The following is a 19801-nucleotide window of genomic DNA, read 5'->3' as shown; positions in this document are numbered from 1 at the left end:
TGGCTTTCTAAACCACTTTTCTTACTTCCTCTGAAGTCAATCAGGAGAGAATTCTTTCATTTTAGTTCCTGCATTTTAGTTAATTGCTTTGTCTAGAGAAAGTGTTTTAATTTGTCTAAAAATTCTGTGCTCATAGTCACCAAGTCTGAGCAAAGTGACATGCTATGGATGTCGCAATAATTGCTCTGGTGAAGAAGGTCCTGTAATATAGCACCAGCTTCTAATCAAGGCCGTGCCACTGACTGACTAGCTGTCTGACTTCTGGCAACTCACTCTATATCCTGAGTCTCAGTTTTTGGTCCATAAAACGTGGCTCATTGAACCACCGCTCTGGGTTGCGGGGAGTGCCTGGAGTAATAGCAGGTACTCAAAAAATACTTGTTGAAACTGAACAAAGGTCAGTCAGTGATGGCTCTAGAAATTCTAATGCTAAAGCCATTTTAGTCAAAGTTATCTTATGAAGCAGTTCTCCAGATTCCAAAGTAATGTGTAGAAGTGATGCCATAATTTTAATACGGATAGCATGAGATGCATGAATAGGCCACACACCACTACACTACATTAGGTAAGCTTCCAATGCACATGAAAACTAATGCTGGGGAACTAATCTTTGCAATTAGCTGAAAAGGTAACATCAGAGCATTTACTATCTCTAAAGTATTTTTATTATTTTGTCAAACGAATTATAAGAAATAATTCATTTGACCAATATTAACCAATTTTATTCTAGCATTATTGTCTATTAAAGAGAGTAACATCTTAAAAAGTTCATAGGAGACTACTTTTTGACTACAAATGATTTTTAAAACCCTGAAAATCTTTGAATTTGCCAGCTATTATCTCTCTTTAGCCCAGGACAATAAAATTGCTCTGTTAGAGTAGGTAGGCCTACTCGAAGTTTTTGTGGAATTAAATTCAATTGTTGACTCACAAACAATATGCAATGAATAAAATGACGCCATTGGTCACTTTTTACGCAGCCTGCTTTTTAAACAGAACTCCAACTAAAACATGTGGTCCATAAAAATATCAAACAGATTAATTTTGGCCTGTTAATGGCAAAGAAGGTTATTTTACAACTAAAAGAGAAAACTGTCAGTGTGGGACTGAATGGATTAGAGGGGACAGATTGTCAGAAACAAAGGCAGCAAAGAAATAAAAATGCCTTCTAACATTGAAGCAAAACAAATGATTGGATTTAGGATTTAACAAAATATAATCTTATTTGCCTTTGTTCTTTCACCAATTCTTTTTTCAATACTGAGCAATATGAATTTCCTTTTCTCGAGCCAAGATTTTCTATTATGAAAAAGATTGCTGATAATTAATGGCAATACAGAGAAAGATAGTATCAGTAGTTTGGCACATTAGCTTTCTGTGCTCAGAATGTATTTACAATAACTTTTAATGCCAAAAGTTATTTTTATTTATTTCTGGTAAGAGGTAAATGAGAAAAACCAAATTAGAGGAGATTATTGAATTATATCCGAAGAATTAATGGGGCTTATTTTAGGGATTTAATTTAGCCAGAGTGTTTATTTTTTTAGTGAAAATTATCTTTAATAAGAAAACAAGTAGTACTGTGGAACAACTAGGTTTTTTTAAAGTTTGACATTCGATGTATCAAAGCTAAGGCTGATAATCTATACTTTATCAGGCAAGGTACAGAACAACATATTTGTTTATAATTTGCGGTTAAATACTAGCCTCATGATTAAGAATTAGAAAATTATCTTTATAGCAAACAGATCTTAGTTAAACATATTATTAATCAGTGCTGCAAGGTATTATCCAGCTCTCTGGAGGATGCCACAGTCACTTTACTAGCTGAATAATCTGTCACTCTATCACAAGTTTTTCATCTTTGACTTTCTTCATAGGCCTGGAGTAAAAATCTATCTTTTAGAAGGATGTTAAAAGAGTACATGAAAAGCCGTATAAAAATAAACTATAGGACCTCAGGCTTCTTAATTTTTACACTATAATACCTTGAACTTTTCTACCTTGACAGATTTGGAGTGAATTCTTTGATGAAAAGAGAGAGAAATAAATTACACATGGAATGAAGAGGACCTTTATTACCATTTTAATAGTCCACAGACACATAAAAGGAAGATATGTTCACTATGTGGTGGGACCTAAATCTAAAAATATTCACTGACTTAGTAATAAAAAAATTAATATGATATGAAAAATGGAAACCATTTTTTGAAGTGATGTGAATATGCAACTTTTCAAAGGCTTCAAGAAAATTTAATGAAGCAAAATAAAACCAAACCATTAAATGGCTTTGTAAATAACTAGAGTTTGCTCTTCCTGTGACATTTTTTAACTTAATGGAAATACTGAATATATCCATAGACTATCAGAGATCACGAGGAATGAAATTCCAGACATCAGAAATAATCAACATTTGAGAATAGCTTCATAAGCAATCATACCAAACATTCCCCCCACCCACACATTTTCAGAGGACAGTATATAGATTAAACATGAATATGATATGCAGCTTTGGTGGTTGGTATTGGATTAGAATGTTATTTATTCTTAACCTTTTCCAGGATGTTCCTAGATTGTTTTCTATTGAGATCATGCATTTGCAGTATATGGAGATTGCCTTCAGGGTCCCCGTGTTTGCCAGGGTAGTGGTTTTGATGTTTTGAATGGGGCGAGGGATGCTTGGGACCCTTCCCATGTGCTCCCAATTATCTATACGTTATTCTATATTCTCTGCCACTAAAATGCTCTTGCTAGAGCTGTGATCCTTCCAAAGCAGCATCCCATTCAAACATGCAAAAATGAAAATTAAAATAGGAGGGTTTTTTATTATTATTATTTGAATGACATATGACCTGCTTGATGTTTGCATTTAAATTGGCCAGAATAATTCAGCTCCGGCTTTTAATTTCAGAAGGGTTAATCACCCTAACAAAGGTCAATCAAACTTTAATCTTCAATAAAATTGCTACAGCCCCAATCACTTGCGGGACATTTATTACATTCCCATTTCCATGCGAAAGAATGCATTGCTTTCATTATGCACCACTAATCTTCTAACTCTTTACATTAGCACATTTTACCAAAAAAATATTAATTCCTTTGAAACTCTGACAAGAGTTCATTTCTACACATCTCAGGAGATAATCCTGTTTAAAAGAACGGGTACATCAGCTGTGGACCACTTTCCTAGCCCTTTCTAATCCTCATAGACCTTTGCTACTCCAACTGAGTTCTTACAATGGCAAATCTCAATTACACAAAATATTATGGAGGTTTAGGTTAAAACAGCCTTATATTATTTTAGGAACTTAATCCTCCCTATTGGATGTGATTATGCCATTCATCTACTTGTTTCTGTCCGTAATGTTTACTGCGTACAAAAGTTATTATTGATTTGGAGGAAGCAAATGTTAACCGTATTTGAATAGCAGCAGAAGGACTTAAATTCATTAATTCATTCACTTGATAAATATATATTGAGTGCCTCTTAGATGCCGGATACTAGGAGGGGAGAGATGCAAAGTCAAAGAAAAAAAAAGTCTCTATCACGAGAATAACATTCCCTTCTGAAAATGATGTCTAGAATATAATAAAATAATGATTTAAATCTTCATTTTCAGCTTTTCTTATCAACGTCATTAAATTTTAGAGAAGATTAAAAAATATAAGTCCAGTTTTAAGCAAAATTTCAATAAGCAGTTTTTAAAAAATTATCTGGACACTTAAAGGTGTTAAAATCCATAACCCCATAAAATGATTCATTTTTTTAAATTTGAGAATATGAAATTTGATTGTCAAATTTTAAAATGAGTATGCTCAGAATATCTAGCCTCCCATGGTGAGGAATAAAACCATGAGAAAGCTTAAATGGGCTTATTAAAAATATACATGCTGTGAATTAATTTGTTTCCAAAATGTTATTTCATGATGTTTAAAAACTGCTGCTATTAACACAAAGACAAATAGAAATGGGCAAAAAACAAATGACTGCCTTTTTTTGTTATTGTTGCTATGACATAGTGGCCAGGATGACCACATAGAGAAAGTAAAAGAACCTTAACATATGCCTGCAATTATACAGTAAATTGATTGCCTTGGTATTATAGCGGTGGTGTGACACAGCATAAATAACCTAAACTTTGCCTTCTGCATATTTTTTGAGATGCCTTTCTCTCTGTGTACTCAGAGAAAGGGCACAGGCATATACACAAAGGCACATGCCCCTCCTCATCAATATTCACATTCATTCATTAGCAATATGTGAAGGCTATGATTTGGGAAACTCCCCAGAGCTTGAATATTCAATTAAGCAAAGCAAATCACAGTGAAAAGAAAATACAGGTACAACAGTCAATGCCCAGAACGGCACTGGGGAGTAGCACATAATTTCAAGAAATACTGGTCTCTCTAAATGTTGTAAAAAGCCCCAATTACTTTGTTTAATTAAAATCAGGACTTCAGCCCTCCTTTCCCCGACTTTGAGCATTTCCAGAAACTCAAATAGAAACTGTGTATCTTCTATAACTATGCTTGCTTTTTTTTTCTCCTGTAACTAGATTGACACAATAGAATAAAGCAGAGCAATGGCTTTTATATTGTTGAGCAAAATAAATATAACGCTATTCAATATAAATGTTCAACTGACATTTGTTACCAAATAGTTATTCTGAAACCTGATCAAAATTAGCTAGACACAATAACAGGCAAAACATTATATTCCACTCTCAGTATCAAAAGCTATTTCATTATATTTCTGAATTTCTAGATTTGGGAAAAAACCAAAGCATTCAGAGAATATGTTGCTGTAAATGCTGAAAAAGAATATGGATCTATCTATGAATCATTTTGGTCATGAAACAAAAGAGAACCCACCAATCATCAAACAAAAATCTTAATCAGAAAGCCCAAGATGTGGAATTATGAAAGAAACATACCTTTGGCTGAACAAGTTTAGAATTTCTCATCTTGCCTATACTGCTTTGCCGGTCCACCTTGAGCAAAAGTCGACAACGTGTCCCTTGTGATCTCTGTGACAATGCCATCATATCATTGGCAAATTTTTCGATTAAACTTTACAAACGTAGTAGCAACTTTGTTAATTATGATATTAGCCAGCTGGCGGGTACAATCAGTCAACCACTGTAAGAAAGCCAGACAAAGAGACATCTAATCATTGCAACCAGAGCAGATAAATTTTGTTCCTTCCTCATACGTGTCACAGATTCTATCCCTTCTGACCCTCTCCTCAGCCATCGACTGTCAAATTTAGATTCTTCGAGCTCCCAGCTTCCCTTTATCCCTGCCTTAGATCTGAAACTCCTGGTTATCAGGAAGACACGCGTCACCAGCTGTCTCAGAGCCGGAAAGCAATCAGGTGAATACTACTTATTATCTTGCATTGCTTTCCGAGCGGTGACAAGATTGATTTGGGACCAAGAATACATTCAGCTCTCAGACATGTAGTTCCTAGAGTTTGAGTTCAAACAGTAGGATAGGCGCAAAGTTGTACTGAGGACTTCAATCCCAGTGTTAAGGATATAGATATTAGAAATTTAAAATTATAGAAAAAATTTTAAAAATCTATTAGAGTTTCTTTTTTAGATGACTTTTTATTTTCTTTTCCTCCTCTGTGCTACCTTGGCAATGTCTATAGGCAGGCTGTTACCTAGAGGAGCCAGCTCCACGGCTAAGTAGCCTTAAGTCAACCCATGGAAGTGGCATTCTGAAATTATCAAGTTGTCTCCACCTGTCCCTTTTTCGTCAAAAACAGTAGTCTATAAATTCCAATTTCTGCAATGTATTCTCACATAAAAGTTCAAATTAAATTTATACAGAATAATATGGGAAATTATTTAGGGTATCTCAGCTAAGAATCATTTATATAACTTTAGATTGAGAGACAGACATCTATCTTTACATTCTAATACAAATTTTCCCTTCAATAAATCAGTCCACTGAAAACATACAGAAGTGTGTATCTATTGATTGATCAATAGGTAGATATACACACACATACATATAATGAATTTACTGAAATGTAAATGCATATTAGGTAACGTACATAATAATGAAATGATGTAACAATATTTCTGATAGTGAAACATTCAGAAAAGCTTGATTTGCATAGAAAGACACTAAATGTAATATTTACTAAATGATATTTTTCCCCATTGAAATGTTTAAACCTCGGTGAAGTAAAAATTGTGTACTGCAGAGTTTAAAAAAGAGTAATATACCATATGATAATAAAGTTACATTCAACAACAAATGGGTAGGTCTTTCTGGGGTGGAAGAGTTTAGTGAAAAGTTAAAATGCAATTTTGAAGTGCATTTTACATAGGAATTCTATATTTTGGCTCCTTAAAGGGACCAAAACGATTATTTCTACCTGTGAAAATTATAGTTATAGTGCAATGTATATAATAAATCATGGTATGTACCGTAAATTTACACTTTATTTTCACATGAGGATGTTCCTGTAATGGAGGGTCCAAATTCCCTGCATTGGTTTATTTAGCCTAAAGTACTGAAAAGATAAATGTGTTTAGATGCAATAGAAGATATATGCAAAAGGGTTAAGACGATTTAAGGATTCTCAAAACTACAGAGCAAAATACTTTCAACCTAGGAAGATAAAAAGGTTTTTTAAATCCCACCAGCACAGAGATAGGAGGAAAAAAATATGGTTTAAGGAATTCTTACAAATTTATATCTATCTATCTATCTATCTATCTATCTATCTATCTATCTATCTATCTATCTATCTATCTATCTATCTATCTATCTCCCTGAAAGGAAGACTTTCTTTATCCTTTATATCTTGGGCTGATATTAAGAAATGAAACAGATTCCATAAAAGCAAAAGAAGAAATGTTAGAAATGTTTGAGGACGAGAGTGTGTTGTGGCACAATGTCAAGGACAAAACTCTGAGATGTGACTTAGATGTAAATGAGCTGTGCCGGTCACATTCAACATCATGAATTTGGTGACAACCATGAGGCCTGGCACATAGTAGTTTCTCAAGAAAAACATGTTGATGAAGAATGATACTTTCGTTGTATGCACTGTCCTCCTTAAAGCATATTTCACATACTTTTAAAATTAAATATTGCAAAAAAATCACTCTTTAGGCCTATGCTGATTTTTATATATTAATTCTAATATAGGTATTTAAATTACCTTTTAAAATACTGAAAAACAGTTCATACCTATATATAAAAAGAATTAAAGATAGACATGTATGATTACAAAATAAGTGTTTCAGTAATGCTCACTATTTGCTCTTATGAAAATAATTCTAACTTAAAAATTAGAATGAGTTAAAAGCTTTTTACTCTTTGACTGAAATAAAGACTTTTCCTAGGAAATTCAAAGAGAATAAAATATACTACTTACACAAAATTTTTCATTGCAGTAGCATCTATAAAAGAAAATGGAAATCATCTAATGTCTCTAGTAAGGGAAATTATTAAATAAATTATAGCAATTACTCGTATGTAGTCATCATGTGATAATGAGGATGACTGAGAAAACCAACTTCTTATGACTATACTGAATGAAAAAGTAGAATACATAATTGTACATATGTTGATTACTGAGTACATTTGGACAAAAATTTGAAGGAGAAATGTCAAAGTAGAAAATATGTTCTGTGGGATTAGAAGGTATTTTAGTCTTTTACAAAAGCGTGCCTTAACACCATTATAATAATTAAGTTTAAAAACTTAGGTATAAAAGACCACCATCTGTAAAATGGGAACAATAATAATATCTTCTTAAGAGGGTTTTGGTATTAAACCAGATAATGCTTATAAAACCTTTTGCATATTTCCTGACCTATAGTAAATGCTCATTATGTATTTTAGTTATTATTTTTACTATAATTTTAGTTATTATTTTTACTATAATGATAATGTCCATCGGTACTAACTACATCTTTTACATTTTCTATGAAACATTACCCAAAAGTCACTGAATTAAACGAGCCAACCTGAAACAAAGAAAACTCAGTATTTTAAACACAAGAGACCAGGCACAGAAACATAGCCTAGATAATAAAACTGATTTATAAAACAGCAGCAACAACAATAAATATAGACACGACTTCAGTTACAAATTACACTTTGCAAAAGACTGACAATCCTTTATGATTTTCCAAAACTAATAGGTCTTATAAAGAGAGCTCTAATTTTCACTCCTGTATGGCAGCTTATAAAGAAGCAGGACTGCTGGAAAAACTGAAGATGAGAATGGAGAAACTGACCTGGAGGAACCGACACCTTGAGGAATTTCAGTGCTCTTCCTTTTATTTTCCAAAGTGGGCACCAGCTGGGTTCTGCTCCTTGCAGGCACAAATTCCATCTCAGAGCAGAATCACCTAAGGCTGCTCTTTTTCTAGGGCACAGCATGCCAGTGCCACACATCACAATGAGTTGTTTACTATATAAATACAATGCATAGGTGTGGAATTTTTTAAGGATGGAAGCAGTCAGTGAGAACAAAGCCATCTAGACTTGGAAACACTGTCCATGGAGAACCACGCTGAAGTATCCACTGTGGATCCAGCAGACCACTAAGCCATACTCCGCTACAGATGCCTTTATCGGTGTGTGACCAATGGTCTTCCTCTGTCCCTTGCAACAGGCCTTCTTAATCCTTTCATCACTTGAATATGTTTAATTAAGTCTCATATGTATATTCATTTCATTTCCACCTTCCAGCCTGCTGGATATAAATTCAAATGCCTAAATTCCCATCTCTGTTATGCTGGTCTCTGGAATCAGACATACTACTTCTATGCCATTCCTGGCTTCTTACTTACTATCTCTGGAACTTTAGGCAAGTTATTAAACCTTGTTAAGACTCGGTTAAAAAACAACAACAACACTACCTTGTATTAGTATTGTAACGATTAAATAATACATGTCAGTTTCTTAGCACATAGTAGGTATCCAATAAATGCTCTGTCATTGCCGAAATAGCAATGGAATCACTGGGAAGCAGCCCAGCCCAGCAATTAGGAGCCAGGGATCCAGAAGCAAGCTTTTTGGGTCGATTCAGATCCTGGCTTTCTTACTTAAATAATTAACAACAACAATAACAGTAATAGTAACTTCCTCACAGAGTTAAAAGAATTAAACAACTACTGTAAAGTACTGACCGCATAGTAAATAATGTTTACAATTATTAGTATTACTCTTCCTACTATACTAGTTGATTATTTCTTTTCCATTGCTTAACTATTGTATAGCAACAATAAATCAGGACTTTGTGAAAACCCGAGAATATGTTTGACAATAGATGAACAAGGATCCTCATTGTAGTACTATTTGTAATAGCAAAAGACCAAGAATGATCTAAAAAGTCACCAAAAGTAACTGGTTAAATAGGGTATTTTATATCTATACTGTGGAATGCCAGCAGCCATAAAATGAATGGACTGATATGAAATTATTTCTATGATACATTTTAAGGAAGGAAGAATAGTGCAGAATGATGTGTGTTATCAGTTTAGTTAATAAAAAATTTGTACATAATGTTTGTATATTTAGAGAAGATCTCTGAAAAATACTCAAAAAAAAAAACTGCTAACAATGGTTTAACAGGAAAACTGGGGCTTAAGAGGCAGGAGCGGAGGGAGAACTATTCTTCACAGTATATTCTTTGCTATTGTATGACTTGATGTGACTGTATGTATATTTATAAATACATAAAAAATCTTTTAAGAACATTAACAAACTTAACAACTTAAAAAATTTCATTATCCTTACTTGAATATGCAGTCTATTTCAGTTTCTTTATAAAAAGGCCTGGATGCCCTCCACTTTCCTATGCTAGTGGACATGATTCACCAGCTTATGTCAGCCCAGTTAATCCACAGGACACGCAGTGCTGTTTTTCTGCACCAAACATGACCTTGCTTCCTTTTGCTTCCAACTCTCATTTCAATGCTATTTTCAATTGCGTTAGTTGCATGAGTTGATTTTCCTCACCCAGTAAATGCCAAAATGTTGATATTGCTACAGCATCTCCTTTCTCAAAGCATGTGTTCCTTAGAAAATAAATTAATTCAGCACAAGAGACAAACTGTATTCCTACATTCTGTACAATTTTAGAGTCATTTCAAGTAAAGAGTCCTCTCTTCATGTTTCAAATGTACAAATGTTCGTCCTCAAGGCTAAGTTCCCCAGCTGACAACATAATGTCTAAAGCCAAGGGCTTCTAATGGGGCACAAGATACAACATAAGCACACACTCCTCATATATAATAAACTGTAGACTGATAATAAAGTTTGATGCGGGCTTAAAATTTAAGATCGTTTTTTGTCTTTTCAAATATGCAACTTTGAGAACTCATTGCTAGTTCCAAATGTTAACTAAACAAATTTCAGTGGACAGCTTCATAGGAATCTTTCAAGTGTCACATTTCTTCTCTATTTGAAACAAATTGTCTTTCTTACTTTTAGAAGGTACAATGACCAATCATAGATATTACACATCATAATGCTTGGCTTTACAACAGGACGATCTTAGGCAACCTGTGGCTTCTATTGTCTTGTCCATAAAACAGCACTGACCTCACAGGGGAGGATGATGGATACAGGTTAGTTACTGTCCTAGACATAATGGTCAACACTTGGGAGCACCTGATAACGGGTGCTCCCATCAGCAGCAATGTCATTGTCATTATGGTTAATTTTAACCACTATTTTAGATGTTAATCGCTGCTCTCAGGTGTGAAAAAATTGCTGGTTCTTTCCACTCACTAATTTTTCTTTCCCAGAGCAAGTGTTATCCATGAAATGAATACAAGTCCACATAACAACTGGCAATACTAATCCTATATATTAGTGCTCCTCAAACTTTCATGATTATGTAAATCACTTGGGTGGTCATGGTGTCACAAATGCAGATTTTGATTCAATACATCTGGGGTGGGGCACATGATCTTCCACATTTCTAACAGGCTCTGAAGTGAGGCTGCTGCTGCTGGTAGCGACATACCGAGGTTACACACCACCTCGATCTTTACAGAGAGTAAGAATGACATGTTCATTAATGAACCCATTGACTATGGAACTACATACTGACGTGAGCAACTAAATTATTTTTTTTCTTCTCTCTCTCATGCTTACCTTGCTGAACAGCACTTACTTTTCTCAGTCCTGAAATACAATGATAGTGCACAATGAAAGCACAACTATAATTTGCTCTCTACGTTAAGTCCTGGTGGATACACAGGCAAGGGAAAAAAAGAAATCCCAATTATATCATTCATAACAGAAGGGTCACATTTAAGAAGGCCTTTTAAGTGAAAAGGCAAAGATTTTAGCCTTGAGATATTTTAGAAGACTAATGTATATAGAGTATAAAGAAATGAGGACTTTTGGGACTTCACAAATGGATTCCCTGGGAGCTATGACAGTGATGGCAACAGGCACATAATGAGAATGCCCTTAGGGTGTGACCAGATTGCCCCAAACCACAGAAACATCAGCCCCCATCTGTGGGGGCCAATAAGCACGAGGATCTCACCTTATAAAGTCCATATAAACTGAACACCTCCGACAGACGTGTCAGACAGACAGGCTCAAACCTGACCTGACAGACAGCATAGCAGACGGGTGTGCTAGAGCAGAGGATTCTGACCTCCTGACCCATTGCAGCCATTGGCTTGGGACTGATGTGTCACTCTCCATGCCACCAGTCCACAGAGCTCACTTTGGCAATGCTAAAGGCTTTCATCCCTTCACTCTGTCACATAAAACTCTGTACTGCCCCTCTATGCATACTGTGCATTGCCCTGCGTGGGTACCTAATCGGTTTATCTGAGAAGGTTCCACTCGATAAACCTGGCATCGTGGAAAGACACAAACGCGCCCTAGGGTGTTACTTCAGCCGTCACTTTTCTTGCTCGCAACAACTGATAAGTGTTATTTCCTTTCTTGTTATAACACAAGTATACAGTCATACTTTATAGTCATTCATTTTAGCACAACAACAAAAAAAGGTATTAACAAAATCCTTTTTCTGTGATCTGTACGCTTTCTCTTCTGTAACTAAACAGTATGTTTCTAAAACAACTACTTAAAGCTAATCAGTAAGAATACTATACCCTCAATAAGCTGATGTCCTAACTCTTAGCAATTCTGGAAACATTTGCTAAGCTTCCATTATTATTTCTACTGCTATAAACTAATTCCTTTGATTTGCTGGAGGATAACTGGTAAAAAAAAAAAATAGAATCAGAATATAGTAAAATAATACTCTAAATTCTAAAACCCAGCATCTACGCAAAAGTTTACTAGAGGCTATGTGGTCAACACAGTTTTGATTGGGTTTTATTTTTCGGTCTTTATTTATTTACTTATAGGGATTCATGGTAAGAAAATATTTACAACAACCACCAAACACCACACATGCACTCAAAACATTTTTGAAAAAAAATGTGTTCACAAAACAGTACTTACTCTTACTATGGGCAATACACTTTGATATTCTTTCTCTTAATTTTTTTCTTTTAATCAACTTATGATCTAGTATGTTGATTTCATCATCCATTGATGGGTTATTCAGACTTCTGTGTTTGAAAGTAACATCGCCTTGGGCCACTTTGGGGAGCTGAGGCTGGTCCTCTGGAAGTTTCTGGGTAGAAGAGATGTTCACGGATTGAGGCCACATCTTGACAGTCACAGATCAAAAGGCATGATCAGAGACCACAATGAGTTTACAGCTATGAACCATCACTCTGCCAAGACACACAATATAAATGTTTCCTCCCCTCCCTCCTTTTGAGGATAATGCAAGAAAATCATCTTTCGCATTTAGGTAGAATAATGGAGTTCAAGTGAATTACCCCATTACTATTAGGAGTTACTAAGCAAGCAATTTAATAATAATTACATATAACAATTTAGCATCTTTTAAATAAATTCTAATATGATAAGTTGCATTAACCTGGGAATTAGTTATAGCACTGAACCAGATGGACATTATTCCAATGTAAACTAGAACTTTGAAGGACTTGTAAATCACAGAAAAAGGCATAAAATAAAATGAGATTGGGTCTGTGTTCATACATATCATGAAGACAAGGCAAAACTTTACCTTTCAGAAGTTCAAGCAGCACAGAATGATTATAAACTGAGTGTAGGCATTTTTGTTTCAATTTTATAGTAGTGACACAGCAATCAGATGTGTTGGATAAAATATTAAAGCAAATAAAGTCAGAGAACCTAAATGAAGTGCACTAAAGCCATACACCTTGACTGGTTGTTAGAGCTTTTCTTTCCAATTGCAACATTAACAAACAAACAAACAAATAGAAAGTACGTCCCAATTGGTAGCAAGATAGACAAATTTGTTGGAGGGGAGTAACGCTATCTTTAGTGGGTCTCAGAGTAGTTCTGCTTGAAGAAGGATTGGATAACCTTTTATATTTCCTTCCTGCACAGTTGTTCTCCGATTCCATATGGGAAGTACAAAAATAGTGAAGAAAATCTCCTTAGTTCAGAGTAAGTTACCATGCGGGGGCCTAAGAGATACTTTTGAGTGAAAGAAAGTAAGTTGAATATTTAACAACAGCAATATTTTAGAGTTATGATTAGGGATCAAATTCCTTACATATTTTATCTCTAAACGTCTCCAAGAAAAATGTTTATTCTCATAATTCACTAATAGTTATTAGCATATTTAGTGTATATATGTTGATATAAAGATACATTTAATAGACCAGAGCGTCATATCACAATACGTCTCCTCTCGAAGGGTCATATCACAATACATCATAACTCTCTCAAGGGCCTCTGGCTCTTAGGAAACACGTTTTTTGCTTAGCTGAAATTATTCTGACAGTTCTGATATGACATCATCATCACAAGATCATGGTACACTTCAAGACAAACCAGGATTTGTAGGGAATTAAAAATAAAAAGAATTAACACGTCTCCAAAACACCAGATTAGACTAGTAAAGGTTACTCAGATAAAAACTTGATATTTTCCAGTTGAATTAATCAAAACTTTATATGCTTTAATGTGGGTACGCAAACAATTCACACTGTTCCTAAACATCTCTCCAGTCCTACCTCACATAAAAACCTACACATTACATGTTAAAGATCTGTTTAAAAGGAATGATGTTATTCTAGCATTTTATGACCTAGAATGATTTCTCCATACGGATTAGTTCTGATTCTAACTAATTTTCTCAGCAATTCAGTCTCCCTCACTCCCACCTAAAAGAGGAATATTGTCCTGCAGGATATCAGTAGTTCTATGTTAAATTTTTCTAAGTAGGTTGTATGCTTTTTGCTCCACTATGGTCTATTAATAAGATATTAAGCTACTGTACAATTTACTAAATCGCAAAGATTGGTCAGTCTTATTTTCTATGCAAATCTGACCCTACAAAGCACAAACACACTCATAGCAAATAGTTAAATGCTGTTAGTCTGGTGGTCCTTTACATAGTAACATATTTAAATTGCTTTGGGGATTTTTTCAAGAAAGTTTACTATGACAAAAAAAGGCCAAAATGAAAAGTTTGTACCTGGGTTTTAAATAGCAATTTTTATTTGTTTGTATAATTATCCGTTTATTTTAAGAGCACCAGCTAGAATGGGAGTTGGGAAGACTATGCATTAAGAGGAAAGATGAAACAGATGCAATACACAGTTAAGATCAAAGAGCCCCATCAATTCATTCTGAGAGTCAAAATCCAGCTGAGCCTCAGAACCCCGTCTGCATAATAAGAAAGGTTGACTAAAACATGAGGATTAAACAGATGAGCTGTCTCCTGCGGAGGCGTGGGAGAGAAGCCCCACTGAGACACTTGTAAAGACACTTTGGAAGCACACACCTGCTCCTTCACAGTCAAACCTACAGGAGACTAGCCTGGCCAAAGACGTTCCACTAATGTACTAAATTGCTAGTTTTAAGAGAAAGGAATATATGTCCAGTGGATGTCTTTTTTGTTTGTCACAATGTTTTCAGTCCAGGAAAATGACAAATTAATAAATTGCCATCATTTTCCCAAGGTGACTTACCAAGTGCTTGCTTTTCAAAATCGAGAAAAAAAATAGATAGTGCTAATTTTAATATTAGAGAGATGCCTACCTTATGATCGAACTTATTTTCCTAATGAATGCTTTTCTTGAGACAATCTTGAATAACACTAGTAAATGTTATTTTGTGAGTTCCATTTTTCATTCTCAAGAAATATCATTTTTAGTAGCATGAAGGACATCCCAATTTTCATGAACACCATGCCAGCTTATACTCATAGCTATACTAAATTATATAATTTGGTTCTATATAGCAAGAATACAGCACAGGAATCAAATGCACTTAAAGTTCTGTGCCTGTGACAAATTTTACATTTATTCTAATGATCTGACCACCGGATTATGTTGTAGTTACTGATAAGCAATTATTCTGAACATAAAAACAATTGTCTTTTAAGAAGCTAAGCAAGGTGGGCCTTTAGCAACATAGATATACTGAGGAAAAATTGTGTGGAGTTATAACACTGGATTTCAAATAAATTTTAAAAACTTTATCTCTGGTATGGATTAACTTTCTCAAGTACTGCAAGTAGGGTGGTTTAACTATGCAATTAAGAGACCCAAATATATGGTAAGCATTAGCTTTTGTTTTATTCACTAAAGCAAGCAATCCGATTTGAAGTGAGAGCAATAGAGTCTCTCAGGAGCAGAACAAGTTGCAAAACATCATGAAGTGGCTTCGTGGGGTTGAAGTGCAGTCTTTGACCTGCTCCCTAGTACTCTAATTACATTATCACTCACTCACTCAACCAACACATTTTTTACAGTGTTGATTATGTGTAAGGCACTCTGAGGGATACAGAGAATTACATGTGAACCACAAGGAACAATACTAAACCCTAAGTGTAAATGTTTGATGTGGATAAATGCTGTAGGAGTGGACGAAGAAATGAAAGTCTTCATTGAAGAGGTGAGATTTGACTTAGGACATGAGGGATAAGGTACAGATAGAAGTGAAGAGGAGAGAAGTGGTTTTCCAGGGGGAAAATACAGAGATAGAAGAATCTAGGATCCAGTATGAGAGAGAGCACATCATTCCATTTGGCTAGAGGATAGAGAAATATGTGCAAGGTTAAAAAGGTAGAAAAGTTGATTATGAGGGGTCTTTACTAGTATGTACAAAAACTGTTCCCCCACCCCAGTCTTTCTCAAGATGTAGTCTGGAGCAGCACCTGGCATTCCTATTGAAAACTCAGATGCTCTTGCCCACTCCAGACACTGTGAAGCATACTCCTCAGGGATGAGAACTGAGAAACCGGATTTTTAAACAGACTCATAAATTATAAAATTATTTTTAATCTCTTAGAGGCAACAGGAAACCTTTAAAGTATTTGGGGAGAAGTGAACTGAAGGATATGTTAGAAGGACTTTGGGAAGGGAGGTTGGAGGACAAGAAATGCTGAGCCAGAAGTCCAAATGAGAATTAATTTTAACCTAGGTGTGTGCTAATAACAATCACCTTTGCTCCAAATAAACATCAATATTTGTGTTTCTCTCAAAAGCAGAAGCCCTTAATCCAAAATCTCATCAGAATTTCCTATATGTCAATATTCCAATATATTTTTAAGAACAACTCTGAAGTTCAATTTATTTTGGTACAGTACTATTTTCTTTAAAAAAAAAAGAAAAACTTTAAAGCACACTAACTTCTGATAACTCTAAGTGCCCATTTTCAGAAGATCTCACTCGATTCTAACCCTTCAGATAAATAAACATTAGTTTGGTTAATTAGAGAAATTAGCAAATCGTCGATAAATATTATCATATTGGTCAAAAATTAAGAGTGTAAATAATAGTCATTGCTAATATAGGTACTAGGAAGAGAGGACTATTATTATCTATGCATGAAAGTTTAAATAGATATACCATTTTGAAGGGAATTGGTAATGTCTAACAAAAATTTAAATGCCCACACTCTTTAACAACAACAAAAAAGTACTTCTAAAAGTCTAGCTTAGAGAAATAACTGCAAAAGAGCATGAGGATAAACAGATTGCACACATGTCCGTGCTTGTATGCGCACACACACCCAAACCCACCCACACAAACACATATACATACACACGGATGCTCATATAATCATTAATTTACAGAAAAAAGGTGGGGACAAATTATAAGAACATCAATAAGGGAATTATAACATCAAGGTACAGAAAACTAGGCAGTTACAGTCACAAGTTCTAAAAATCTTTATATTATGAAATAATACTCAAGATAAATAACTTAAAAACCCAATTATAGAAAAATATGTATAGAATAATCCAGTTTTTATTGACAAAAGCAATATTTTCATATTTGCATTTAAGTATGTTTCTTCGTTTATAGAGAAAATTCACTTAACAATAGAAGGATTGAAGAACTGAACAAGAAATGAAGGATAGGGCTTTCACTCTTCAATGTACACGTCTGAATCACTTATATATTTCAAACAATGAGCATAAATCCTTCTGTAACTTAAAATTGTAAAATTTTAACTTTGAAGTTGCTAAAATATTTATATAGCATTTTCAAAACCTATTAAATGCTTGCCAAGTATTTTAAATAACTTCTGCAAAGCAGTGTCACTTTTGAAGATGGTGTGGAGGAGAAACTGGCTTTCTTTCATTTTGATTAATTCTCAAAATTTAATGAAATTGCAGCCTTTAAAAATCATTCAGAGAAGTTAACTATGTACATATTGACTTGTACTTTACAGAAACCTTTCTACTTTAATTAATCTATCAATTTTTCCATCTGATGAAGGAAATTATATTCACCTTTTTAAAGAGTAGAGCCTGAAACAAATACATACATCTAACATTAGAATTTACAGCCTAAATTATATTGTTATGCTACTTGATTATTCATTAGATAGCTTTCATCAGCCTGCTTTCAGTCATTCTCTGATTTAATACTATTAAATATTTGGTTTCCATAAAGTATCTTAACTTATAATACCTAAGAATGCTGAACACGAACAGTTATTTTACATTTAAGTTTAAGATCAATTTCATTTTCAAAATGACATCCAACAGATGCTATTTAAATCACTAACTTGATACTAGGTAAAAGATGTTTCTTTTTCTATACCAACATAGCAATTTTAAAAGATTAACATAAGACTAATTTATGTATTTTTTTAAACATCAGAAAATGTCTTTGAACTCTTAAACATTATAGAAAACATAATTTAACATATAGTTAGATAGATTTATGTATTTCCCAGGTTTAAATTTTCAATTTTTCAGCCATTGGCTTTAATTTGAATTTTAGTTTTACTCCAATTTTCAGAAATATGTAAGGAAAAGTAAAATGTAAAGGAGTTATGGTGTAAATTAAATCACATTTTCATATTTTTAATGGCACCGATGAAACACATGTCTCTTTTGCTGGCTGTGTATGTTGCAGTGAAAGAAACAGCTTTACCAAGTCTATTCAGACAGTAAATAATAAGGAAAAAACTATTTATTAGTTTCATAGAAATTGATGGGAATAAGCAAGTTCTACAGCTCTTATTTCATTTAAATTACTTTTAAAGCCATATTTTATAAACTACGAGACTTAAGCAAACATTAATTTCTTGAGCAAAGTATTCTTTCCATAAACGAAAAATTAGAAATTTCAATAAAAAATTTTAAAGATAAAATATTTTCTCTAGATATATGATCAAAGGAAATAGTCAACTATTGTTGGAATAGTTTCTTCATCATTTAAGGATAGGTATGTTAAAATTGGTGATTTCATCTCTCCACTGTATAGATCCATTACCCAGGACTTTTAGAAACACTTTGAATCCAAAGTTACAGTGAGGTTGATACAGAGAACATCTAGGAAGGTCCAAAAATAATTTACCAACAAAGATCTCATAGAAGAGACAAAGCATATACTTGTGAAATAATTAGAAAACATTTTTAAGATAATAGAGTGTTACTATGTGTAGTACAATCATACAATAAAAGATTGGGCCATAAAAATAACCATAATTTCTCTGGTATTTCCCAAATCCTGGGTATGGTCATTTTTTTTCTCATAAAACCATGTAAATACATATTTCAGAACATGTATAAATATCTTTAGCTTCATCAATGCTGGTTTTTTCCTCCCCCTGGCCCCACTCCAGGACTTATCACCTAGTAGCCATGTAAGAATTATGAAAATTAGAGGTAAAAACAATAAAGTTCCATGGCACATATTAGTACCTTAACCACATTGTTTGCTATGATGATTTTAATTTCTTTCTGCTATTATGAAAACTTGTCTATTCATTTAACAAATACTACTGTGCCCCTAAGACGTGCCAGGTAATGTAATTGGTACAATGTTAGGTGATGAGGATAGGAGATGAACAAATGGATAAGGTTCCTAAAGAGACATAAGCTTGTTTCCTTGTTTTAAAGGTTTTTTTTTTTTTTTTTTATTCTTCAGAGAATGCAATTCTATAATCTTCCCTAGCAATGTTTGCCAGGTCCATCATAGCTATTTTAATACCTTAAAATACTTTCCTTTTGTTTCTTATTTCTAGTTGCTCTTTAAAAAATAGCATATACCCTTTATATACATGAAGCTTATGACATGTATACGTGGTTTTTGTTCGTTTGTTTATTTTTTGTTTTCATTCCTTTTAGGTCAAAAGGTAAAAGCTACTGGATGGTAAGGCAGAATAATAAAAACCATATTAACATTTGTTCTAGTTAAGTCCTTACTGGTAAAAACTTAGAATGAAAAGGGAACCAGTTCGATTTTAAATTGAGGCTACA

The 19801-nt window shown here is 33.9% G+C and overlaps 1 long non-coding RNA gene across 7 annotated transcripts in view; it reads right to left on the bottom strand.

The window, feature by feature from the left end:
* The window catches only part of LOC111743557, a 68479-nt gene that overhangs the window by 22718 nt on the left and 25960 nt on the right, over window positions 1–19801 (bottom strand). For 6 of the 7 annotated variants that reach the window (XR_002781771.1, XR_002781770.1, XR_002781774.1 and 3 more), the window contains 2 exons: window positions 12472–12646; window positions 4935–5139 (listed from right to left, as the gene is read on the bottom strand). This is a non-coding gene — a long non-coding RNA (uncharacterized LOC111743557). Of the gene's footprint in view, window positions 1–4934; window positions 5140–8264; window positions 8726–12471; window positions 12647–19801 lie in introns of all 7 variants that reach the window. The other variant, XR_002781773.1, reaches the window with a different exon arrangement.

The sequence above is a fragment of the Pteropus vampyrus genome, unplaced genomic scaffold (genome assembly GCF_000151845.1).
Source record: "Pteropus vampyrus isolate Shadow unplaced genomic scaffold, Pvam_2.0 Scaffold116, whole genome shotgun sequence".
Taxonomy (NCBI): domain Eukaryota; kingdom Metazoa; phylum Chordata; class Mammalia; order Chiroptera; family Pteropodidae; genus Pteropus; species Pteropus vampyrus.
The sequence above is the reverse complement of the archived record's forward strand: the minus strand, read 5'-3'. Positions and strand labels throughout refer to the sequence as shown.